Consider the following 27,814-nt stretch of genomic DNA (forward strand, 5'->3'; position numbering starts at 1 on the left):
TGTGCAGGGTGAGTACGGGCACACTGTGGCAACCAGTCATGTGTAGGTTTGTGATGTGTGGGGTGTGGGTTGTGCTGACTGTTCACTAAATGGGTGGGGGGGTGATGCATGTGCAGTCGTAGCAGCCCACTCACATAGGTCATTTCCCTGGACACACACCCCCCTTCCACAGGGCCTGTGCATTGGCAGTTGTACTCAGCCAATAGCCATGTGCTTTGTCCAGCGTAGCGTTCCATGTACCGTGGCAATGTCGAATTCCGCAGAACCATTGAGTCATGTGTTGAACCCAGGAAACGTGCGCAGCAATGTGTTATCACTTGTCCGGCATCACATACCATCTGTACATTCAGTGAGTGGTACAGTTTCCTATTGCGGTACACCATCTCGTTGGCACGTGGTACTTTCATTTCTATGTGGGTGCAGTCTACTGCACCTATGCAATTTGGCATGCCTGCAATGGCATGGAAGGCCAACTTGGTGGCAATGACCTGGGCAAGGGTATGGGGTATGGAGAAGTGTTCCGACACATGGCGCAACAGGGCATCCAATACCTATACCAATATTTTGGAGAAACAGGGATGTGATAGCCCGTGCAGCTCACCAACTGTGTGCTGATAAGTTCCGGTGCCAAGAAAATGCAGTACCGACACCACCTTCAGGAGGGGGGATGGCGGTGGTGATGTCAATGTGGCTGCTGATGTTGTCCCCTATCATGGTGGTGATGTACATGATTGTTGGATGGTCCAGCCAGGATAATGTGTAGATCTTTCCTGGGGTCAGGTTCCAGGGTGAGGCCCTGATGAGTGGTATTGCAGGCTGCCTGCAGGGTTGTGCCGGCTGAACAATAGGGTTTGGCATGGGTACTGGGTTTGCTAGGTGCCGCCTGTGCCTCCTCCGCCTGTGCCTCCTCCTCCTCCTCCTCTGCACCATTACTGACATCATGTGCAGTGCTGCCTGTTGGTTCAATAACCATTGTCCCAATGCTACTAGAGCTGCCGCCTGCATAGTTCTATTCGTAGCTGGCCTGGGTGTGGCCCTTTTGTAGGCTCCCAGTTGCCTGCTGGGTCCAGCTGGGCTCATTTGGTGCACCTGTGGCCTGATTCAGCTCACCAGGCACTGTTTAACATCATGTTCGCGGTGGCGGCGATACCGCCACCGTGTTCACGGTTTGTGCGCTATTTTTGTGGCGGTGTTTCCATGTCCATGGTACTCGTAATGCTTGCAGTGTTTCGTATTGCCGGTAACGGGGGGGTTTCCGTGCTGGCGAAGTTTGCGGGTGCCTTGAATCCACAGTGGCGGTTTATGGTGGTGGTATTTCTAGGTTTGTAGGTCATAATTTGGCGATCGCAGAAACAGTGCCTGTATCGTTATACCGGCAGCGTTAAATCCGGACTGGAGAACTCGAAATGAGGCCCATTCTCTTGTTTCTTAAAATCTCTGAACCTTTTAAGGTATTGGGTAGGTGTCTTGCCAAACTTGGCAATCAAAACAGACTTCATGCACTCATACTGACGCCTTTCTTCCACACTCAGTTTCAGAATACAGTCAAATCCATTATGAGGCACTCTGCTTAACAAACACTTAGCCCAACCTTGCTTATCAACATCATGATTGCACAAGCCATCTCAAATGCTTTAATCCACTGGAGGATATCAGAACCCTGCACAAACACACCAACCAAATCTTTCATAAACTTGGTGGCTGGGGACCTGCCACTCTCAACTGGTTTAGCTGAAGTCTCCAATCTAGCTTTCTCTAGCTGGATTCTTTGGTGCTCAGTGTCCCTATCTTTGAGTATCACTTGCTGTGCCAAATTCTCTTTCTTCAACTCAGCTTCTGTTGCCCACTATTTGTATTGAAAGGCTAACTGTTCCCGTTGTAGCTCCAATTTAATAAAATTCCATCTTCAGGGCTTCCCCCTGAAGGGCAGTGCTGGGGTTTGGAACAGAGGCAGCAGGAATGGTGGCATTCCCAGAATCAGATTCAGTGACAACCCCAGGGGCGGAGTCCTCATTGGTTGTATTCCATCCCTCATCAAGAGTTTCACCATCAGTCTGATAGTCCACCAGGGCAGCTCTCAGCTCAGCCCAAGACTTATCCACAAAGTCTAACTCCCTTGCTTCACAAGCACTCCGGAGAGCTTCTAAGCTCATCCTAGTCAATTTACCATTTGCAATAGATTCCATTGCTTGTAATGCAGTTATCTTGTACACAACTAATCCTCAATTTAACAAAGTGCAGATATTTTGTTAGTGGCATGGTTATATACTGATTCTTAAAACCATAAGCATCCCACCACTGACACTAGTGTAAAGATTGGAGGGGGTGTCTGTACTTCTGCTCTCTATATGGTAAAGGAGTGGCACAGAGGACCCCAGCCAAGATTCTCTATTGTGGTAGCAATGGATCAGCAATCAAGGACTAGCTTCTCAGGAGGTGATGCAGGCTGGTTCTTAAGTACAGTGTAGTCCCCAAGCACCCACAAAGGAATGTCCACACACTGTATTAGTTAAAAAACAGTCTTTATATAATTAATGTTCAAGATTATGAACAATATCACAATAACTCACTTTGTGCGCTGTTATCTACAATGGCAAATATACAGTTCTATGTGGTACCACTATTACTATTAGATCTCATTAAAGTGCATCAACTGTGTGGTTAAATGTCACACAAATCAGTGTGTAAAGGAAACCAACAATAGATATTGGAGAAAAGCAATATGATGGGAACAATAGGCAGAATACTGGCCTCTACTGTCAGACACAGTTCCGTGTGGAGATCCCCCCATCTGGGCAACCTGTAGAATAAAGATATATCACAAGCCCAGTCCATATATTGTTCACAAGAATCTTTCCAATAGTTAAACAACCCCAAAATACCTAGTGTTGTAGAGTTCCTCATCGGGAAATCGACGGCACTTCTTGGGTGCACTTGCTTTAAGGCAGGAGCCATGGGTCGTCGAACGTCCGGCGATGAACACGGTGAACTATGGCGGTGAAGTGGCAGCTTCGTTCCTAGAGGTGCTCGTCGACTGGGAAGCATAAACGTCCTGCAAGGAAGAAACGTGCGGGGCACCTCGATGTCGATAGCTCTGGATCGCAAAGAGTTTGAAGAACTGTGGCCCAGCAAGGGCATGGAGTCATCGGCGTCTCTGTGGTCTTTGGGTGGCGGGAAACCCACCAGTGGATGCTCCTCGGTGCGCCGGTGGCATGGCCTTCTCCGGCGGGATAAGGCAGGCTGCGGTGCGGACGACTGCATCCGTGAATCGAAAGTTCTTAGGCAACGGGAGCATGGCAGCTCTGGTCAGCAACGGCGGTCATCAACGGTGGTAGACAACAGTCCAGGCGCTTCTCTTTGGGATTCCGCGGCAGTTCCCATCTCCGGTTGGCAGCCTGTCGTAAGTCTGTCTACCAGGGAGCTTTGGAAAAGATCAGCTGGTGCACGATGGTCCCTTGTAGCTCGGAAAGAGGGTGCCTTACAAGGTCCTCTCTGGGTCAGCCCTTGGAGACACAGCAGCTTTCAGATTGATGAAGTAGAGCAACAGCAAGACTTTTCTTTCAGCAGGGCTTCAAGGTTAAGCTTCACTTTCAACTCCGGTTTCTCTTCAGCTTCTTAACACGAATTCTATCAGTGAGAGGCACCCAGATATACTAGTTGATCTCTCATTCATTCTGCTGGGTCACACTCAGGCACCAATCGGTCAGAAGGGCATTCATGCAGGCAGGCAGCCAATCAGGTGCATAGTGCATTCAGGCCATTCACTTCTCTCCAGCCACTCACAAGTTATGTGTATTGTGACAAGTACTCAGCTATTCAACACTCCACACTGCATTCATACCAGTTTCGGGCAGGGCTGTCTCAATCATCGTGTCAAACACCAGAAACCAGACATCCACAACAAGAAGTGCATATTGGTCACACACTCCATTCACCCAGGTCCCACCCACAGGGTGTACCCACAACATACAGTCACTGGGAAGGATCCAGCTAGTCTGGCCTGGACTTCACAACAACATCATATATGGAACTTCCACCCAACAGCCAGTCAGGGGCAAGGGACAGAGTCAGGGCTTCCCAGGACTTTGGGATAACAAGGTAACAGGCAATAGAAAGCAAGAGGCCACAGGGGCCATCTTGTTTCCTATCTATGTGATCCTTGTCTCGGGGGGATAGCTCAGCGGAAACGTGCACATCTTGGAAGCAAGATGACACCCAGCAACATAGGTTCGATCCCCCGGTCCGCGCTTAGAAACCTCTGGGTATTAAGCGCGTCATAAATAACCAATTACAATTACAATTACAATCACAATATCAGGGATCAACTGATTCCAATGACAGGGCCTGGGTATCCCAAAATGGAGGATACTTAGAGCACCTGTAAAATTCAGCATGGAGCTGCCACCAGCCCATACCCTGCTCTGTGGTCCACACACAGGTACCCAAAAACATACACTAGAGGCACAGGGTTGTACTCCCACCCATGGGTGCCATATGATATCCCATGGGTCTGTACACCAAACCAAAAGAGAGAGCTGCACTGCCAGGTGTCCCACATGAACCCCTGCATGTAAAACACAACAGAACACACGATAAAAGTCGGTAAAGGTCAAGGATATGGAGGCCCTGTCCCTCCGATGCATTTTCAGCATCACCACCACAACCTCCTATCATTTACATTAGCAGCTAAAACTTTTACCACTAAAAACAACCCATCCGCTCCTCCCACTCTAACAAGGAATAAAAAGAATATTACGGTAGATAAACTTCTACCCTTAATTTTACCCAGCCTCAGCTCACTACCTGATACCATGGATCCTATAAGGCTAGTTGATGAATATAATAAAACTATGACTGTAGCACTAGACACCATTGCCCCTCTAAAAATGAGAAAAAGTCAACCTAAAGCCCACTCATGGTTCTCCCCTCACCTTAAAACCTTGAGAACAGAAAAAAGAAAATACGAAATTTCACGGAGGCTATTACCTTCTGGTGAAAATAGAACAGACCTTATTTACATGTCATCTCTCTACAAGAAAGAAATAATTGTGGCCAAACAAGAAACTTAAAATAACAGAATACTGCAAGGAAACTCAAGCACAAAGGAATTATTTGTAATCTTAAAAGAACTAGAAACTCTGGCCTCAGTGCCTGACATCTGTGTGAAGGATAAAACTTGGGGGTCCAATATACAGCAAGCTCTATCCAACAAAGTTACCACTCTTGAGGATAAGATTTCACAAAAAAAGCCAACCTACCTAATTTGGTATCACCACCCATCACTCCCACGCCTTCTAATAAACCTTTGCTCCACTGCGCTGCACTGCAGGATGCTGCAAGAGATTTAGCAGCCTTCATATCGAAGCTTATCAATGCTTCATTCACCTAAGGCACCACCCCGAGCAACTTAAAGGAGCCTTGGGTACTCCCCCTCCTTAAAAAACAGACACTAGGTCCAACCATACCTACTAACTACAGGCCTATCACAACAGTGCCATTCTTACTCAGAATTTTAGACAGTGTGGCCTATCTCAGCCAGCTCCTAGGAGCCCACCAATCAGGATTCAGGCCTCAACATGGCACCAAAACAGCGCTAATTGATCTTAAGGCCCAAATTGACAAGCTTAAGGACAAGGGGAAATCAGCCTTACTACTCCTTCTTGACTTCTCTGCTGCCTTTGACTTGGTGGACCACAAGGTCCTATGTACCCACATTGACTCAGCAGCCCATTTATCTCAGGAGGCCATAGTTTGAATACAATCTTTTCTGAGCAATAGGACCATCAGAGTCTTCTCACCATCAGCAGTGGCAGACCCTATTCCTATCACCTGTGTGGTGCCCCAGGGCTCGTGCATCTCACCCACAATGTACAACATATTTACCAAGCCCCTTTTCTAAGATCTTGACCTTCTTGGTATCATCTACACCAGCTATGCAGATGATACCCAGATTCTCATACCACTTACTGGGGATTATGACAAGGATTTGGCCTTGGTGAATAGGATCTACCTCATCATCAAGACATGGATGGCTGTCCATGGTCTATGCCTGGAGTGACACAACTGAGCTTATCATTCTGGGTACCACCCCCAACCTTAACAAACTTGGTCCTAAATACACTTCCTTTAACATTGACGGCAACTCTATTAAAGTTGCTAAAGAGGTTCAAACCTTAGGCTTTTATTTAGATTCCACCCTCACCTTTGCCAAACAAGTTAATTCCATAGCCTCTGCCTCTTCATAAACATGCAAGCTAATCAGAGCCAGCAAACCATTCTTATCTAAGAATACCTGTATTATCCTGGCAAGAGCTCTAATCTTGTCCAACTGGACTATTGTAACTCCCTTTACATTGGTGCTAATAAATACATTGTCAGCAAAATTCAGACGATCCAGAATAATGCCCTTAGAGCAGCTTTGGGCATAGCGAGGAAAGAGCATGTTTCCGAGGTAAGGAGACAGAATAACTGGCTATCTACCAGTGACACATTTCTGCTGGACACTGCTTTGCTAACATACAAATGCCTTAACGACGCTCCGCCCCGTTACCTCATAGAGAGATTTAATAGAAAATACTCTAGCCGGCCCACCAGAACAGCCAATACAAACTGTCTGACCGTATGAAGATTCAAATTCTCTAAAGTTGGGGGAAGTAGTTTCCCAGTTAAAGCCTCACAGCTATGGAACTCCCTACCACCCTCCCTGAGAGCGGACCAAACCTACTTGATCTTTAGACAGAACCTCATCAACTGGCTCAAAGAAAATGACCACTAACACTAATGCACAAATGAACCAGCCATTCCATATCTGTCTCCCTCAACTGTATGCCCAATGTATATCAAATCCTTTTTAAATGATGTATTGTTGCACTGTGTTTTCCTACTGTATTGTATGTACATAATATTGTCTGTGTATTCTTGCCCACCTCTGTATACTTCTGTGTAACCTAAGCTGGACGTTTTCCTGTATCCTCTGCACCCAGATACCCTTGGGTTTGGGGCACATTACAAATAAACAAACAAACAAACAGACAAACAGAAAAAGGCAGAACTGGAATACACCTTCAACTAAAGTCCCCGTCTGTTGGAGTCCTGCCCACCCACTTAAACCAAGGGTCCCGTGGTCTATTAATGATGCTCCTTCTCATTTTGAAGTGAGCAGCACTTGCTAATAACAAGCTGAGATTAAAAAAAAAGAAATGTTAGAAAAACAATAATAACAATAATAATAACTTTAAGCGCATTGTTCGGGCCAGAATTACCAAATGTGTTTAACAGAATTAACACAAGAATCTACGTCTTATAATTCATTTAGGGGAGAAATGACAGCCCACATTTCTACATTACTTGCGTGGAGACATTATCCGTAGCTAGCTAAACCAAAACCAACGCAAAATACTCCATATTTCCAAACTCATAAATAGCAATTGATGGAACCATAAAATGAAGTCACCATCTGCTGTAGAAGTCTGCGTGAAAAGAAGTGTGTAGTGGACTGATGTGACCAATGTGAAATACGGTTTTCGCATGATCACTTTCCCATGGTTAAGACCGGACGTAATGTGCATTTGGTTTAAGTTCCAAATGGGATGCAACTCAGAATATATGTAGAAAATTCAACTATTTATGTTGAGGCACAACAAGTTGTCTAAAAGCAATGGTCATGTAAGAGTGATCCCACTGGGGACATATTGGAAATATTTGAATTTTGACTAATGATGACCTTTTCGGGACTCAACAGAATCCCCTCAACAAATCGTGCCATACCTAACTATGCATATTAGATTGTTTGTGTTGGGAAGGATTCTCTTTATTGCACCTTTCCTTCCATCTTTATGTAACCCCCAAACTTTTTTCTTTTATTTTTCAATCTGACCTGTACATTTTGCAGTGCAGTGAAGCCTTAAGCTTCACTGTACTGGACTTTGCTCACATGTTATGGGGAAACTGATATGTCCTTAATGCTATCAGTACTGGGGAACAGTGTTTCCCTTAGTCTTGTGACTATGTTGCTACTTGTGGTTAATTTTGTATCACATGTGGTAACTTTTTATCATTGCACACAACAGCTTACACTGCATTGCAATGGGGTTCATTTTTGTTTAGCCCTAGAATAACACTCAAAGTATTTTCTGGTTACCCTAGAGGTGCTTAAAATGGGCTGGTGGCAGTGACTTTTCCCCACTTTTTTGGGAATTTCGTTTTAGCTTAACCGCGTTTACCAGGTTTGGCTACTTACTGTGGCTACTGGTCAAACATGGCCATGCCACGAGGTTTTTCGCCTGTTCTTTTTGCATCTCAGAGGCCAGAAAGATCCTTATAAGGACTTCGGTGCCCGGGAAAGCAGCAGCGTTTGGCAGGCTACTGGAGGGTTTTGTGTGTTTGCAGGCAGGTTGTGGGATGAGCCAGTCTGGCTTCAATACACATCCTAGTTTCTGTGTGTCTGAGTGGTAGGCATGAGTGTTCCTGCCAGTGGTACTGATTGGACCACTGTGGGGTGTGTGTGTGGGCTAGTTCTGCCATTGACTAGTGGGAGTTTCGACTCCTAACTGGCTTTTAGGATAAGAAGAGGGCCCCTTCATGCATTTATCAGAGATCCTGGAAGAACCTGAAGGAGCCAAGAATCCGTCCAGTGGAGGAGACCCACAAAGAAACCTGAAACCTGTCTGAAGGAGGCCTGGCAACCAACTTCAGCTGCAGTCCTGGTGGAGCCCTGTCTATCGTGTGATCTTAAGTAGGCCTGTGAATGTGCTACCACCCCAGGAGTGGAGGGACCATCCATTCCTGAAGCCTACTCGGTGCCCAGCACAAAAACTGCCTTTCTAAGTGCCCGGGAATCATCCTGTGGCTGACCAGCTTCGTTTTTGGGCTACCGGGTTATCTTTGTTGCCATTCCGAGTTTCCCCTGGCACACTCTCAGCTGCCACTGCAACAAGACCCTGTGTGAAATTTCGGCGTCCTAGCACCAAGGGGACCTGAGAAAGAACAGAAGATCCGACCGCGGCTACTGAGTCCTACTAAACCTGCTTTTCTGACCCACCTCCAGTCCCGAGAAGGGTGCTGCATCGTTGTTTCTGCATTTCTTCATCAAGAGTCCTTGCATCAGCAAAAGATCCTAACCGGAGAATCACTCAAACCTGCAACCCGTGAAAATCAAGGACCGCAGAATTTGGTGGGAAAAGCAAGCCAGGACATCCTTCCTTTGTTCTGGAAAGACCTGGGAAGATTTGGAGTGAGGAGGGTAAGTTACTGAGCTTTTAACATACCCCTGCACTCCCAATATAAGTCAATGGAATTATAATAACCTTCATTCTAACACTATTGGCTTTGCCATTACTTGTCTTGGCAAGACTTCTGACTGTTGTGGGTAATTTTGGGCACTTGTCTATATTGAACCCTGACTCTAAGAATCCATCACTGGACCCCAGAGACCCAACCTACATTGTTTCCTGCATCCTAAGTTTGGTGTTAATGTATCCTGAACAATAGGGCACAAGGCCCAGACAACTTAGGGTTGGACAATATTAGTTAGGGATCGTCTCTATGGACTTTTTTTATGTGTGATACTCACCTATTCATTCCCTTGCAGGAGTATTTTGATTGGTATTATGCACTTGAACCTGTGACTGTATACATGTATTTTAGTTTGATGGTATTGGTTGATAAGTCGACCTGCTTGTATTCATTTTTCTTATAGTGTGTTTGGCCATAATTAAATAATTGTATTTTTATACATCCTGTCTAAGTGTAATTTGTGACTCCCAGTATGTGACCTCATTGTGGACCCTTTACACTCTCACCCCTCTGAGGAACTTAGCCTAGACCACCTGTCACTGCTACCTTAAACTGGTCTGGCTACAGCTTCCCAGAGTTGTCCCTGTCACAATATAGGTTGGCCTTCTATACATCTGTCCACCAGGCCAGAGTATAGAAAATCAGTCTTAACGGTATGCAACTACTGCTTAGCAGGTATTTATTAACAACAGCATTAGTTCATCCAGACTGAATCAGTTCCTCTAAAAGAATAAAAAATAAAAAAAATAAAAAATTCAAAGAAACCATTGATGGTGTTGCATTTGATTCTGGTTAAATCCTTTAAGAACAACCCATATTAAAATGTTTAATCAAATATATATATATATATATATATATATATATATATATATATATATATATATATATATATATATATATCTATATATGTTTTTAATTTCATTTAGTTTTTACAAACTTTTTGAAAACTTTTAAAAAAACGAAAAAAGACAAATAAGACTTCACAAAAACTCATCACTTTTCATCTGCATCTTACAGCAAATGGTCCAGTTCCTTTTTGTTTTAAAACACTATTTAAACATTGAACATTTCTGTTCTATATAGAAACTTGAAATATGCACTTGATACTTGATATATGTCTTTGTGGTCTTTCTGGCGTCATCAGCTCTCAATCCATCTTGCAGGGGGACCTCATCCTCCGAGTGTGTTGATGTCGCCCCCAGTCGAATTTGTATCTGCTCAAGGAATCTCATCATTGCAATCATCTGTGACTTGCTTTCACCAATATGAAGATGCCTCCACCATTCCTCAGGATTATACGTCTGGAATCTATTCCTCTCCTTCCAAAGACATTTCTCTCGTTGGTCTTTTAGTTCTGCGCAATACAAGGCCAGATGTTTTAAGTTTTCTTCTTCTTTTGTGCACATCCTACATTTGGAATTTCTTTCTGAGATTATATTTTGCTGCTTTAAGATTTCTTTTGTTTCGTAGATGTTCAGACAATATTTTATGTACATGCTTGTTAACCGTTTACAGGGTGATAGGATTAGATAGTTCGGGAGCGTGTTGCGTCTTTTTGCTTCACTCGGAGTGTTTTGCATGCATTTTTTAGTTGATCTTTTCTCACTAATTGCTATCCATTAAAGGTCTAATAGTTTCCTTTTCACCAGGTCTGGGTTGTACAATAGAGTTTTCTCATCTGAACCCAAAAGTATTAGGATCTCTTTAAACTGTCGCTTCCAGTCATTCAGCGCTGATTGTCTTTGTATCTTTTTTTCTATCAGGATTTTGACGGAGGGCAAATTTGCTTCTTCATACGTCTTCCTGAACAGTGCTAATTTGTTCCCGGTGATTCTTGCGTTGAGTGTTGAGATCCCTATTTCATATAAAACACATGCTGTTGGTGTACTTTGTGGAATCTGTAGAATTCTCTTCCAAAAGAGACCTTCACACAGTGCCCATATTTTATGGTCACACCCAAACATATTCTCTGCACCATATGTGAGGATTGGAGTGACTTTGCTTTGATAAAATCTTCTTACAGGTTCACAAGAACATTTACTGTATTTTTTCGGTATTATAGTGCCTTGTGCTGTTAGTAATTTGCAACTATTTAGGAGTTTTTTCGTCATTGGCTCATCATTTATGCTGGAGTTGATGATTGTTCCTAAATATCTTGTGTGCGGCACTTTGTTTATTTTTTTTATTGCTATAGACCAGGTTGATTTTAATATTTTTGACTTTTTTCCCCTTTGATTTTCCAGTACTAGAAAGTCTGATTTCGCCACATTGATCTCTAGACCCAGGTCTTTGATGAAAAGTCTTAACGCTGTCAGTTTTCTTTGGAGGACAATGGGTGTACGGTCTAAGATCACCATGTTGTCCACATACAAGATATGGTTTATTTGAACTCCATTTATGAGCGGTGGAAATGACACCACGGATGCCAATGCTGTTCCAACTTCCGATATATAGAAGTTGAATAGAGTAGCTCCTAATGGGCATCCTTGTTTCACTCCTCTCTCCGTTGGTATGGGATGGGATTTGTTAGATTTCCTTCACAAAATCAAATATTATCCCTGTGCATGCCCAAATGTATTTATTTATTTATGTGTCTTTGTATTTATTTATTTACAGGAGGAACAGCGCGTTTTTGATAACAAAATAACTTACACTAGACAAGAAAATAGATTTGATGGGAGGGTTGTGGAGGGGAGTAAATTGAACAGTCACCAGAGACAACACATAAGTGGACCTATATAGTTTAAGGGCATGCAACATTGGACATTTATATGTGCAGGTAGATGGTACGTCCAGCTGTGCTTGAGATGTGACCATGATTGGTGAAATTATAGAGTGGAGGCAGAGGAAGTGAGGGACAGAGGCAGTTTAGAGGTGAGGGGAAAATGATAGCTAGCAGGCATATGAGACGTTGATTAAGGGGGTAGCCCAGAGGTGAGATGTTACTGCTGTTGAATGACTGATATGAAAAATAGAAGGACGGTGTCAGTAATGGGGATCAAACTCAGCCCTCTTGGTTGCTTTCTTCCCCTAGGTACATGTTTGTTCTATGATTCTCTGGCTTTGTTGCCCATCAGAACATATATGTGCTTGAAAATGGTGTGCCTGTGTGCATTGTGAACAGGGCAGTCATATGCATTTTGGTGTACCACTGTAAATTGACAAGGAGAACCCTAGGTGTACAATGATAAACTACTTGTCTTATGGTTGTATCAGCTATGTATCAGAGATATTTTGCAGGAAAAAACATTTGTGACATGTGCCATTTAAAGAGAGGTTTCAGGTAATAGAAAAGAGTTATAGGTCCAAATGTAGCTCTCAAGAGCAGTGTATTGCTCTCTCCTTTGCTTGAAAGCGCACAAAGTATCAGCCAATATACTATTTAAATGCCGGGTATCCACACATTCTGCAAATGTTCCTTTTTATGACCACTTTACATTAGAATTGACATTATGCATTCATCAGTAATCTGATCACGATTTTAAGACTTATTAGAAACGGATTCCTATATACCCTCCACCAATATCCCCAGTTAATGTATTTTCTTTGCTATGCTCGAGGCACAGTAATACCAATAATATGCTGCATTTTAGTACTAGACATTCTGCTGACAGAAAGAATACATTATTTCTCTTTTTACGTCCCTGTTTTTTGCTTGGGTTGCCCTTTGCCATCCCACCACACTACAATGAATACAATACACTTAGACAACAGTGCAGTTCGAGTTATGGAGTTTGTATCTTTTGTTCCCATATTTACTACCGATGGAAGCAAAGATAAATTTGTGCAACACACACCAGAATTAACCAAGCATATGATACCTTCCCCAAAAGCGGTTTAGCAAATAAAGTGAAAGCTCTTGTGTTCTGTGACTATTAGTAACGATAACCACTTGCTATCGTTGGCATTACATCCTACAACATTCAGCAGCGCCCATGGAGGGCTCAAAGGCAAGGTAGACACTGTACTCAACTTTCATTTGCAATGAATGGATTCCCAATATGCGTTTATGATAAGACTCGATTGCATTTCCTGACACTTTTGCATATAACAAGCAGATATTTAACTGAATGTGATGATTTCCTTTATTATACTGTGAATCTGCCTATCTCATAGCCTGTATATTTATTAAAACACAGATTATGTAATTATTATAAGTATGTTATTCCTTGAAATGTAAGATCATTTACTCAGCTGCAGCCTGAACACCTAGAGAACGACAGTGGTTTGGGTGAACGCGTTCTATTGTTCTTCACTTTATGGATGTTCTGAAACGTTGGTACTTCCGTGTTGTTTTAATTAACCCCCCACTGAATAATGTGCAAAATAATGTATTTAGTCATTCTGACCCTACCCCTCCCTCCAGGTATTCGTTATAATATATTTAATATTTCTGACAGGTTTTTTCAACCTTTCTTCTTTCCAAACGTAAGCGGGTGATGATAGAACTCTGAGAAACTATAGTTTTTACTCTGACTCATCTCAACTATCATGCTTTGCCATTAACAGAAAAAATTGTGTTAGAAAAATTGAATGACAAATCTAATGTGAACATTGTTTTGACGAATAGGTAAAAATGTTGAACGCAGTTAATTATTCATCATACTAAATCAGTGCTGTGGATTTAAAATGTAAGAAGACGCTACACACAACATCCATGTTTTGATCCCTTTGCTGTACTAACAAAAAAATGATATGGTTAGATAGATCAATCATATTATAAAATCTGCTAAATGTGTGTTCATTCTATGACGATGATTATTACTTCAATTACTGATCATTTTACATGTATATAAATTAATAAACTTATAATAAATTGAAATGCAATACATAATTTTACAAGACACATTGAAACCAATAATTATTGTAATAATAATACATACTTTTAATTAAGCAGATAAAAAAAAAGTTCATCGACATGCGTAATATCATCGGACAGACATCTAATTTGCCTGCATCTCGATGAGACACCTGCTAAAGATGTAATTTTGTTTTAAAATTGTTCCTGTCATTTATATTTGTAGAAGACAAATCACTTCACCTCTTCACTCTGTACATGGTGTGGAATAGACACAAAGTGCAGTGATCATACACGAGGTTCAGCTGCACAGCATGTCAAATTATCTTCTGCCCTGCAGTGCAATCATTGACTGTCATCCCCAAGATGATTCCTAGCTTTTGAAAACATTATCAGCCTTGCGAAATGGGGTTGGAACTCTCTGCCAAGGTAATGTATTGTATTATTGTACATTTTTTCAAAATGCTTATGTGGTTTTAAGAATTTTTAATGAGCATGTTTTGCTGATTTTGTATATTGATTGCTCACTGCGTATTATGTGGTTTGTATGATACTTATGATAAACCGATTTTGGGTTGTAACATACAAATAAAAAAATAAAAAAAAATGTATAATAATTATATAGAATGGCCAACCATTAACACATTGCGTTGGGCTGAAATGTGTGATATTGTTTTTAAGTAGAATGCCTGAGGACAACACAAATATTTATATATATATATATATCTATATATATATAATAAAGGGTCCCTTAGAGGGAGGTGATAAAACAGAGATGTTATGGGCGATGGGTTTGTGTTGCAATCTGTTGGAAAGCGATGTGAGGGTTCTCAGACAAAGTCCAGATGTGTGCCTCTTTAGACAAATGTCAGGAATGCACATATGTACACATTTACTACTCACCAGCTGTTCTCATACTCTTCAAATTAGGCACCAAATGATGCTTAACCTGTCAATCATACGCATGTACCAGTATTCTACTGACTTTCTATGATGCCCAAAAGGACTAGACCGGCATTCAATCCCTTGCCATAACAAACAACAAGCCAAAATTCAACAACTACCTTCTGCAATAGAAAATAATAGTCCATAGGTGCCCCTCTGCGAGAATGAACATGGTCAATTGAGCTGTTCTTTGGGATGGTACCCACTCGAGAGTCCCCAGCCACACTTTAGCTCACTGTACCTTTCACAGATGGGACATTTTGCATATCAGTCTTTGTCCCACCCACATGGGCAGTCCAGCACCGAAATGCTATGGCAATTCCCTTCTGAACAAGAGTACCAACAGCAACCCCATTCACGTTTTTCAGCCTTGTTGGGCCTCATCAGTGAGGTGGAGCTTCTGCAATCGCACTCTTACCTTAATACACCATTCCTTACTCACATTTGTATTCAACGAGGGCCCCCTGATAACGGATATTGAGATAGCCTTCAGTTACATCAGCACATGTATACCTCCAGAAAGGCAAAGTGTGCCTGCATAGGCATCCTTCCATTTCAGACACCAATTGAAATCCTACCTTGTGCAGCCGGCCCGACCAGAAAGATTTCAGAACACCAAAACACCTGACTTCCCCACAAAACACCTTTTCCCCAGCCATACAACACGACAATTCATACCAATTGGTTACAGCAGGCACAAACATCACCAACACATGTATCCATGTGTGCCTTCAGACACATATGACACCACCAAATATATCCAAAGCACAAGATGCTTTATTCTACATATGTATACTCTAGTTTTTCTTCTGTTTTTTACACAGAGACCACCCATAAACCATCCACATCCTCTTCAACTCAGATCCTCAACATATACATTCAGAAAATTCACACAAAACATATCAACATTCTCCTACCCATGCACCGAAATCATACCTGCATTCATGGATGGTCAGCAAGCCTAGAAAGAAAAGAAAGAAAACCATAATCATAATCCTCCTCTCCCCCCTCCTTCCTTCTTCTGCACCCACCTTCCCTTACCTAGCTCTTTATCCCTCCTTGGTTATGCTCTTGGACAAAACTCTTCCCCACTTGCCTCCTTACCCTTCCCCCACCCACCTCCCCCTCTCTGCCTCCCCTGTCCTCTCCTACTCTCCTTCGCCCTCCTCCTCATGTCCACTCCCCTCTTTAATCCCCTCCCCCACTCTTCCTGTGCCCCTCCTACTCTTTCTCACCGTCCTAATCTTCTCTAACCCCCCACTGTCCAACCCTCCTCACTCGTCAACATTGCTCTCTGGAACGCTAGATACCTCTGTAATAAGACAGCACCAGTTCTAGACATGTTCCTCCGACTCAACCTTCATTTCCTTTGCCTTACTGAAACCTGGATCCCTCCTCACAACACTACAGTCCCAGCTTCCCTAACCAACTCTTCTTCTTCCTTCTCCCATATCTCTCGTCCTACTGGCCGTGGCGGAGGTCTTGGCCTCCTCTTCCACCCCAAATACCCTTCCTCTCCTTCCTCTCCATCTCTTCCTTCTTTCCCCTCTTTCGAGTATCTTTACAAATCCTTCTCCTCTCCTTACCCCATCTCCTTCCTAATCATATATCGACCACCTGGCCCTGTCTCTTCCTTCTATGATAACCTCGATCACCTCCTTTCTCTCATCTCTCCCTCTCCTCTAACTGTACTCGGTGACTTAACATTCACTCCCCTTCTCCCACTCACTCCTCTCCTCTTTCATCCATCCTTGGCTCCTACCTTCTTTACCCTCTTCCTTCCTCTCTTACTCACTCCTCTGGCTCCACTCTTGACCTCATCTTCAACCCTTCTTACCCCTCTTCTACTGTGTCTACACTTCCTCTCTATCTCTCAGATCATGCTCTACTCTCCTTCTCCCTTGCTCCCCTTCCCCTTCCTTCTTCACCTAAGCCTTCCCCTTCTATCTTTTCATGACGTGACCTTCATAGCTTTGACCCCTCCCTCTTTCTTGAAACTTGCTCTTCTTCTCTCCCCTCTCTTCTAGATTTCTCCCTACTATCGGCCAATGAGGCACTTTCTACTCTCTCCTCTTCTATCTCCTCCTCACTCGATCTGCTCCACCCCCTTTCCTTCTTCCCTCCAACCCGGGAAACCCTCTCAACCATGGCTCTTTCCTCAATTCCTCTCCATGCGACGTCTACTCCAATCTCTTGAGAGACTCTGGCTCAAATCTCCCCCACTTTCCAACCAAACCTCCTACTTCTCTTACCACTCCCTTTATGACTCTTGCCTCTCCTCGGCAAAACGCTCCTACTACTCTAACCTTCTTCAATCCCAAACGTCCCACTCCTGCCGTATCTTCCAAACTCTCTCTCGTCTTCTCTCTCCCCCAACCCCTGATCCCCCAAACTCCTCTACCCTCTCTCTGATTTTGCAAACTTCTTCTACTCCAAGATTCTTGCCCTTTGGCAAAAGATGAATTCCTCCTCTTACCCCCCTTCTCCCTTATCCCCCACAACCTGCATGACTGACTTCTCCCCTGTCTCCTCTTCTGACATCTCTATCCTCCTCTCCAGAACTCACCTATGGTTTGCTCCAACTGACCCTTTCCCCCCTTCTTATTCCTAAAATCTGCTCTCTTCTTATTCCCTACCTTACTTCCTTCTTCAACACCGCCTTTCCTCTGCCATCTTTTCCTCTGCTTTCAAGCATGCCACCATCATTCCTATTCTGAAGAAACCTTCTGTAGATCCTCTGATCACCTCTAATGTCCGTCCTATCTCACTCCTCCCATTCCTCTCTAAACTTCTTGAGCGCCTCGCCTACTCTCAGCTCTCATCCTTTGTGACTAATCTCTCTCTCCTTCCCCCTACTCAATCTGGCTTCCGCCCTAAACACTCTCCTGAAACAGCCCTCACTTACATCCTTAACTCCCTCCTCATCGCTCGACACTCCAAGCAACCCTCTGTCCTTATTCTTCTTGATCTCTCTGCTGCCTTCGACACTGTTGATCACCCCCTTCTTCTCAACACTCTCTCTTCCTTTGGTTTCAAAGGCTCTGTACTCAACTGGCTATCCTCTTACCTCTCCTCCAAATTCTTTTACTGTTTCCTGGGGAGGCCACTCCTCTCCTTCCCAGCCTCTGGAATATGGAATTCCCCAAGGCTCGGTACTTAGCCCTTTCCTATTCTCTCTCTACACCTCCATTCTTGCTCCTGTTATCTCCTCATTTGGCATCTCTCACCCTTTCTATGCCAACGACACGCAACTCTTTCCTTCTCTTCCTTCTCTCCTGACCTCCACCTTAGACTCTCTTCCTATCTTACTGCAATCGAAAACTGGATGTCTTCTTGCTTCCTTTCCCTTAACTCTGACAAAACTGAAGTACTTTTCTTCCCCTCCAACTCCCCTTCCCCTCCCACTCCTCCTCCTTTTATTCATTTCCCCCCCTCTAATCTTTCTCTCTCCCCCCATGCTCGCAACCTAGGCATTCACTTTGACTCCTCTCTCACTTTTTCCCGCCATATCTCACTCACCTCTCGCGCCTGTCGCTACCACCCTATAATATTTGAAAGGTCCGCCCCTCTCTCACTTTCCATGCCACCAAACTTTTAATTACCTCCCTTATCTTCTCTCGCCTCTTCTACTGCTCCTCCTTACTCTTTGGTCTACCTACTTCACATCTCGCCCCCTCAAATCCATCTACCATTCGGCCATCCGTACCCTCTGTCTCCTCACCTCCCGAGACTCTATCTCTGCTTCCCTATCCTCCCTTGGCTGGCTTTCCTTTCACTCCCCACTTAAATTTCATTTCCTCTGCTTAGTCTTCAAATCTCTCCATCATCTCGCTCTCCCTTATCCCTGTTCCCTTCTCTCTTTCTACACTCCCTCTCGCTCCCTTTGCTCCGCTGACCACTTCCTTCTCACTATTCCTCCTTCGCCTTGTGCCTTCTCTCGTTTCCGCTCCTTCCAACTCCTATCTCCCCTCCACTGGAACTCCCTACCTCTCTCAATCCGCTCCATTCCTACCCTTTCCTCATTCTACACCGCCCTTAAATCTCTCCTTCTCCACTCTCTGCCATGATTCCCCTCCCCCTTATCACTCCTCCTCTCCCACCCTCTCCCTCTTCCCCTTAATCACCTCCCTCCCCACCCTCTTCCACTCCTTCCACAACCACGTTGCCCCTCCCGTTCCCTTTCTCCTCCTCCTACCCACCCCTCCCTCTTCCTCCCAGTTCTACTCCTCTACTCTCCACAACCCCTCTCCCTAATTGCTCTACATACTTTTTTGTTGGTCTGATTCAAAATTCTAAATTGTTATTTGCTTCTACTGTTCCTGTTACTTTGTTATCATTAAATGTATCCTCTTGTTAAAATGTGCAGCGCTTTGGCGTAAAGCGCTATATAAACCTAATAAATACAAATACAATACAAATACAAATAATCAGAACAGTACACCACAGCACATTTATTTCCTGAGGCAGGCTCCATATCATATATGATTAATCAGTGTGATTTCTATCTAAGTGAGGAATGGCCTTCTGATAATTTAATTCTCATATGCTATTGATATATTTAATATTTACTGGTGTACCCTGTCTCATGTGCCAACTTCTGATAGAATAAATCGTACTGCATTGAGAGTGTATAGCCTGCAGCCATTTGCAAGGTGTGGATTTGCACTTTTAAAATTGGTGATTTCAGTTTGTTTTTACTGTTTTTTTATTTATTTTATGTTATACAGTTATAAAATAACTTTTAACATTATTCATTGTATCACAACACACAAGACGAAAATAGACTAAAATTACAATACATATCCTATAAAAAAAAACAATTCCTTCTAATGCAATCATTATGACACTGTATAATTTGATAAAATACACTATATAGCAATCAGTCAGTTCATAACACTCATAAATATTACCAGAAAATTAATTACTGTCATAAAATGACATCAATACTTAAAAATAACATTGATGCCGAAATGCTCTATCTCTAGTGATTCTAAAACCCCAATTACCGATGGTACAATTGAAGTAGTCCTTCCTGCCAGAGTTAGTCAGTCATTCCTGCCAGGCAATAACTCCAACCCATTTCTTTCTCACCCATATCCAGTAAATATTTAAGTTTTTTTTTTAAATTGGTTATCACTTACCATGGATTGTCGGCAGGATGTAAAAAGATGTTCCAATGATTCCAGTTGTCCTTTCTCCATCCACCATCTACAGTCAGCTTGCTCACAGGGTAAAAGACCGCCTGACACTTTTATCTGGATAAATTGCCAAATATGGGGCCAGAAACTCAGGTTTTTACAGCCAAGAACGAGATGTTCCAGGGATTCGTAAGTGTGCATTTCATCCATGGTAATTGCCCGATCAACCTCACACAGAATCTGCTTCTCTCGCCCTGGACTCACCTAGATCATCACACGTTAACCCTTTTTTTCTCGGGCATGGTGGCACACTGGCTGAAAAATTCGGAAATGAAAGCATCCCCATTCACATCTAAAATATGCTTTAACTCACTAAAAAGGGAATTCTTCACTAGTACCAACACCTTATAAAAAAGGGACACAACTACCACTGAGCCCTACATTTCAGCGAATACAGCCCCAGCTCCTATCTTATTGCTACTATTGGAACTGAGCTGGGTATTCTAAGGGCACGTCTCCAAATCATTCCCTCCTAGAAGGGCACTACATCTAAGATCTAAACACTATGGATCTCTATTGTGTATAAGATCTTGGGGACTATTTTCCCCTTATAAGATTTGAGAATGGGGATGACAGAGAACTTTCCAAAACTACAGTCCACCCTGCTCAGTTGATTGGAGAGTGTATTCCCGTGCATTTTGAACCAATCTTGTGTGTGTGCCTTGTGTACTTTCAATGTGATTGGGAAGCCGAGGTAAATAAAATGATCTACTCTTTTGAATCATTCGGCATCCACTCGCCAGGTAAAAGTGTCAGTTTTCTATTTTTTCGTGCACTGCATGACCTTTGTTTTCTAAGCATTTACTGTAAGGGTGTCTGTGTGGGCATGTGCATAATCAGTGAAAGCTGTAAGGAGATGTTGCATGCCAATCTGTGTACAATTGAAGAGGAGAAAGTCATCTGCATCAGACAACAATATTGGTTTAAGCTTGTGTATTTTTGGCGTGGCAACGAAGCAGCTTCAAGACAATCTTCAATGTCTCATAAATAGAGATTAAATAGGTGTGGGGCCAATAGGCAACCCTGCATGACTCTCCTAAATGTAGGCACAGTACGACATAAGGCTGATTTCCGTTTATCCAGGGTGCAAGATCCAAGTGGATCAGGTTACTGAGATTCCACTCCTTGATCTCTGGAATCCATACTGTCTTCAATGAAATTATAAAACTCCACACATTTGTGTGCCTTTTCCTCCACATACTCTGCCTCTTTAGAACTTAAAATCCAACTTTGAAAAACACCCTGTGTCTTTGTGCATGATTCATTGACCTCGATGTAGTCTCAGGTTTTCTGATAAGGCACAGTGAGTTCAATCATAGAGCAGTAGATGATTAAAAAGTTGAGCGACATGTTAAAATAAATGGAGACATTACTCTTAACCTTCAGAATTTCACTCACACAGTCTGCTCTCACCAGGGTAAATGCACCTACTGACATGTGTAATTAATTATCAAGATGATTAAATGCTGTTTAGTGTTCTATGAGGGTGCTGGGCAAAACTGTACTGTATATAAGAAATAGCATGTCTTGTATGGTTCTAATACTACCATGGCTAAACCTTTAGGTGCCTAAATGAAATCATGTTTTTCCTTCTTGAAGACAATGAAAAAATAACAGTATGACATGTCTTTTGTATTTTTTATTTACAATTCATACATTATACAAGAGAAAAAAGCAACCCCTCACCCACACATACACAAAGCATAGCTGGCACAGAAATCTTCTACAGATTTTCTCAAAATAACCAATCTTTTTCTCTCGATTATAAACCACTGCTTCCATGGTTACAAGATTTGACATTTCTTCCAACCAACAGATCTCATCAGGAGACAATGTTGACTTGTATTACCTCAGTATTCGTTTTTTTTTTGCCATCAATTCACCCCTAAATAACCATTTCTTCTGGGAAGTGTACAGGTCATCCAACATTTCATCATATCCTAGGATTAGAGTATTAAAATCAAAAGCCAAGTTTCCTGCAGAAATCTCTCACCCTCACATACTACCAGAGCATAAGCTCTAAAGTACCCACTCTGTGAGTGCTACCCCAGCAGTCATCCGTGTCAGACAAGCTCTTTTGTAAAATCTCTTTGGCGTCCAATAGACCCCATTCAAGGTTTTAATTTGTTGCAACCTTTCCCCCAAGGTTACAAAAGATAAACACACATTCTTGCAGAAAACCTCCCAATGCTCTTGGGTCATTTCACACTGCAGTCTCCTAGTCATTGCTGACCTACACAATAATTTTATAGTATTTACTCACTAAGTGACCCTCAATTTTGCCCTGTTAATTTAGACTATTGACCTCAGCCTCCTTCTCAGAAGCAATGTCCCCAATAGCCCTTTTCAGTTTAAGGAAATCACATTGTGAGCAATTTGGTATTTGCCAAGTCGCTCATAGTTGGTCTGATGTCAGCCATCTATCATTTCTTCTGAGGTCTTCAAACCACTGTACTCCTCCTAGAAACCATTCTGGCCAGAAAAGTATCTTACCATTCTCCCATATTTCAGGGTTGTACCATATGGAAGAGTCAAGTCATTTACACATTTTCTCCCATCCGAGTCATCAACTCTTTCCAAGATTTCCTAAATCATTCTGTAGTTGGTTCTACTTTAGTCACCTGTCCCAATATAGTTGTAAGGATAGCCAATAAAATGGTCCAGAAAACACGGTTCCGCCTCTGCTCATTCATCCTGCACTGTCTCCATTAGGGGAGCAACATATCTGGTAGTAAACGCCAGGTGATAAGCTTGAAAATTCTGAACCCCTAGCCCTCCTTTTCCCTGTGGCAATTGCAATTTCCAAAGTGTCATCCTCAGTGGTTTATCGTCCCACAAAAATCTCTGCAGGAGAACATCAAAATTCTTCCATAATTTCTTTCCAATACACAATGGAAGCATGCTCAGCACATACGTAATTCTAGGCATAGATACCATTTTAGGAGCATTGACCTTCCCCCATATGGACAGCTTCAGCAATTTCCGCCCCTCCAGATCCTGTTTAAGGCCCACGCACAGAAACCTGGTACTATTCACTCCAGCTTATTAGTCAACCAGATTCCCAAGTACTTCAGCTTCTCTAGAAACCATTTGAATCCCACATTTCTAATCAAATTCCTCTTTATAGTCCCAGTAAGTGGCATCCGCTCAGATTTTGTCCAATTGATCTTATAGCCAGAGCAAGTATTAAAATTCGATATCAGTTCCATCAATTTCAGGAGATAAGTTTCCAAATTTCTTAACACCAGCAACAAATCATCAGCATAAAGCCACCATTTTTGACCAACACCACCATAATTTAATCCTTGCATAATTCCCTACCATTCTAATTGCAGTGGCTAGTGGTTCGATAGCAATCACAAATAATAGCGGGAACAAAGGTCATCCTTGTTTAATGCTACAGTCTAGCTCAAAACACTCAGACCTCATACCATTTGTTCCCACATCTGCATTAGGGGGTGAGTGTAACAACTTCACCCAGTTTACAAACTACTCTCCAAAACCCATTCTTTTCAGTACAGCATACAGGTAGTCCCAGTTAAAAGATTGTTCAGCCTTTAACAGCTCTTGGCGCTTCTCCTTTTGTTGTTTATTTGCTGTTTTCTTATTTTGTGATTTTTAGATGATTTGTATGTGTTCTGCAAGTTCGAACTCTAGATGTCCTGAGGCTGACCAGAGCTGCAAAATTGACTATAATCGACCCTCCAGCGTCTGGATACTCTGTGCCTACAGGTAGTCCCAGTTAACCCGATAAAACGCTTTCTCAGCATCCAGTGAAAGAATTGCAGCATCATCCAAATTGTCAGCAATCTGTGTTATTGTTTGTAATAGCCTTCTCATATTGTTTGCTGCATGTCGTTCCTTAACAAAACTTGTTTGGTTTCCATGAATCAATCTAGGTAACAACAATTCCAACCTTCTTGCTATTGTATTCGCCAGGATTTTATTAGGAGACTAATTGGTTGATAGTTTGACGGTAGCATCTGATCACTATCTTTCTTTTTTATCAATGAAATAGATGCATGACGGGTTGTCTGTGGTAGCATTCCAGTTGACAGTGGAGCCATATAGATGTCGCACAAAAGTTCAAACACTGAGTCAGGCATAACCCTATAAAACTCTATCGGGAGACCATCTGATCCTGGAAACTTTCCTGAATTCAGCGAAATGACTGATTATTTCAATTCTTCAATTCTTCTATAGTTCATTCTTCATCCAAAAATAATCTCAATGTGTTAATTAATTTCTGCAGTTGTAGACCAAAACCCAGCAAATTACCAGAGGCATTAATCTCATTAGAGTACATAACCTTATACAAGTTCCTGAAAACCACATTAATCTCTTTAGGGTTGAACGTTATAGTGGCATCAAATTTAGTAAAAGACGGAACTGCTTTGCCCGCCTCCTGTCTTCTTAAGCGATAAGCCAACCAACGGTCACATTTTTCAATATGTTTGTAGTAAGCGCATTTGATGTGGAACAGTTTATGTTCAGCTTTCTCTGACATTTTCTTATTATAATCACTTTTAAGCCAGAGTAGCTCCTCTGTGTTCTCATTCATTTGGTTTTGCACCACTTCTTGTGCTAACAATCTAGGGTTTCCATATTGTGCCTCTTTTTCCAACTGCTTGACAAACAAATGACAATGAAAATAACCGCTAACTCACCACTGCCACACACCATTTTTTCCTTACCACTCTGCCCATTCTGTTCTCACACAATCTGTATATTCTGTATATTTTGTATATGTCTTCCCAGCAATGCTAACTAAGCCGAAACCTTCCCGTTTGTACATATCCTGCACATTTTGTATATGACTGCACAGCAATGTAACCAAAGCTGAAAACCTTCTTGATGCTTTTTGTGCCCTAATACCATTGGGTCTGTAGGGTATTTTGTGGAGATTTGGGGCCTGACGGTATTTTATTACCGCCGAAAAATAACTTAGCAATAATCACTCTTTGTATTCAGATTTGGCCATGTGCAACAATAATACAATGGACATGCATTATTTCAGCTCCCAGACCTGCATATTTGGTATACGTGGTTGGTGGTATTTTGGTGAGCATAATTCCCTTGTTTTATTTGTGGCCCCAATGTCCAGAATCCCTTATCTTCGCTTAGATTTTTCGTGTGATCACTAGAGAGACCTCAGACCTGCATTCTAGGGATACCACATTTTCCAGTGATAGTGTTGGTGCGCCACCATGGGCAAACTCACTGACTTATTTACGACAGAGAGCTATATGTGGTAGTCTTGTGGTAATTTCCACTACCTTATATACGGTAGGGAGCTATGTTCAGAGAGTCTCTCTTCCCGTTGGCTCATGTACCTCCAACAAGTTATACTACAGTCACTCACAATTATTCATACTGATTCTGACATGCACACATCTGTCTTAAAATGACCATTGCACTGTTTAAAAATCTCCCCACATCAACAGCACTGTAATGATAAACAGTAAGTACACCATCCGTCTGTTTTCAAATATTTTTCTGTATTATAAAAGTTGTATTTAACACGATCTCATTCTTTACAGCAATAAAATGGCACAATCAGAGCATTTTCTATGACCCACTGCAAATAGAGTGGCGGAGAACAGAACTCAAATTGCAACATTAGCACCTGATTAAGACACGCACGGGACTTTCATTTTTTCTACACTGACTGCATATTTTCGTGCACACACACAGCTCCCCCAGTTATGTAATTACCTTATCTGTTCAGAGGCTTCTCTTTGTGAATGTGGCTCTCTTGGATTAACTCCAGCAAAAAGGAACGCTTGCCTTCTCAAGCCGGGGTCATTGCCTGGAATTCTCAGCTTTTTCAGATAGGACTGCCTCAGCCAGTGGAAAGGTTTTTCTTTCAGCTCTCCCCAATGTCGACTGCAGCAGGACACAGGTATCTGCATTCAGTCAGGACCCCACAGCCAGGTCTTCTCCCCAGTAGTGCAGAAAGATGTCTGCCTGTCTTTTTCCCTGATACTGCCCACTAAAACTTTCCTCTCAGCCCTCTTTATGACGTGTCCCAATGAAATCCATCATCTCTCATCCTCCTACTCTTCAACAATAGCTCCGCTTATACATTTGCAATTGTTGCAAATCTGACTTCCTCCTTCCTGCAGTTACTGTGCACAACAACACGGAGAATCAGGCAGAGAAGAGAAGAGAAAAATCTGCACACTTATTTAAATGGTTTTCAGAGTATGCCTAATTCTGCAGTAGAGAACACATTTTATTAGTGGGTTATATTAAAATAAGGTTTTATTAGTCAGGTTAATGGTTAATAGGTTAGCTGTTAATTTTCAAATGTGTCTCTAGCAATATAGGCATTTCAGGTGAAAAATAGTGTGCATTTTTACATGAACACGTGTGCTTTTAACTGTAAAAATAGATTTGCATCTTATATGTTAAAATCGTTTTTTACTGAATAGTCTGTCTTTCCTTGTTAATCTGCTAACCCATATAGCAATGCACCGCACCCTTGTGGTGGTGGTGCTGCAAAAAAAATTGTGCTACTTGTGCAGTATTGCTGTACTGTGTACTGTAACACGCCAAATATCCTTACATATACCCTCCTTTTGTTTTTAGAACTTGGCTATAATCCAAGCCAATTCCTAAAAACAACTTGTTCTATTTTTTTTTACAATATAGCAATCCAACAAAATGAATATTCATGTGCATCAATGAAAATTTGCAATCAACATTTCATCTGAGTCCATCAGTTCATAAAATGTTCCACATTTGCCTTCTCAGTGGAAGTGGCATTACTTTAAGTTTAAATTTTCCAAGTCAATTAAAAACAATGAAATAAAACAACTAACTAAAACAAATAAGTAATATAACAAGTTAAAATAAATAATTAAAATAATAAATACGTGGAACTTCATATGCCGGAACTTTTGCTTTGTCTCTTTTGATATGTCCCGACCAGCGATGTTATTCGGTTCATTCGAGTACTCTTTCATCTTGGCAATCTTGAATCCACAGTAGTCATCTCTTTTGGCATCCCGGTTATTTTGTCTTCACCTCCACCTGGAGGCAGGCATCTTTTGGTCTTCATCCAGGGGACTCCAGGACTCCATCGTCTCCCGTGGCCTCTGATCCCGGAACCTCCGACCAAATAATGTTAATTGTCTAAATCAAAATAGAAAATAAACAGATTAAGTACATAGCACAATACTAACTTCATCCTTTTGCCAAAAATAAAACATGCTTGGTAAAAATACTTCGTTTTTTTTTTCTTTTTTCTGAAATTAAACACAAGTTAAAAGAAAACAAACACATATAAAACAGCATTCAATATTTAATACACTTTCTCTCTGCACACCAACCACGAGCTTCCGTTATATGTGCATTTATTTATTTATTTATTTATTTATTTATTTATTTATATTATATATTTTTACATATATTACAGTGTTTATGTGCCATCATAACAATCAACTTTTTTTTTTTAACTTCTTTGTCACTGCCTCCTGATTACACCCATTTATTTTCTCAAGGGACTCTATCCGTTTCCACATGCTCAAGCTGCCTGATCTCATGTCTGGGATGGCATGGTTTGATTTGATTTACA

The sequence above is a fragment of the Ambystoma mexicanum genome, chromosome 6q (genome assembly GCF_040938575.1).
Source record: "Ambystoma mexicanum isolate Mex_15411 chromosome 6q, UKY_AmexF1_1, whole genome shotgun sequence".
Taxonomy (NCBI): domain Eukaryota; kingdom Metazoa; phylum Chordata; class Amphibia; order Caudata; family Ambystomatidae; genus Ambystoma; species Ambystoma mexicanum.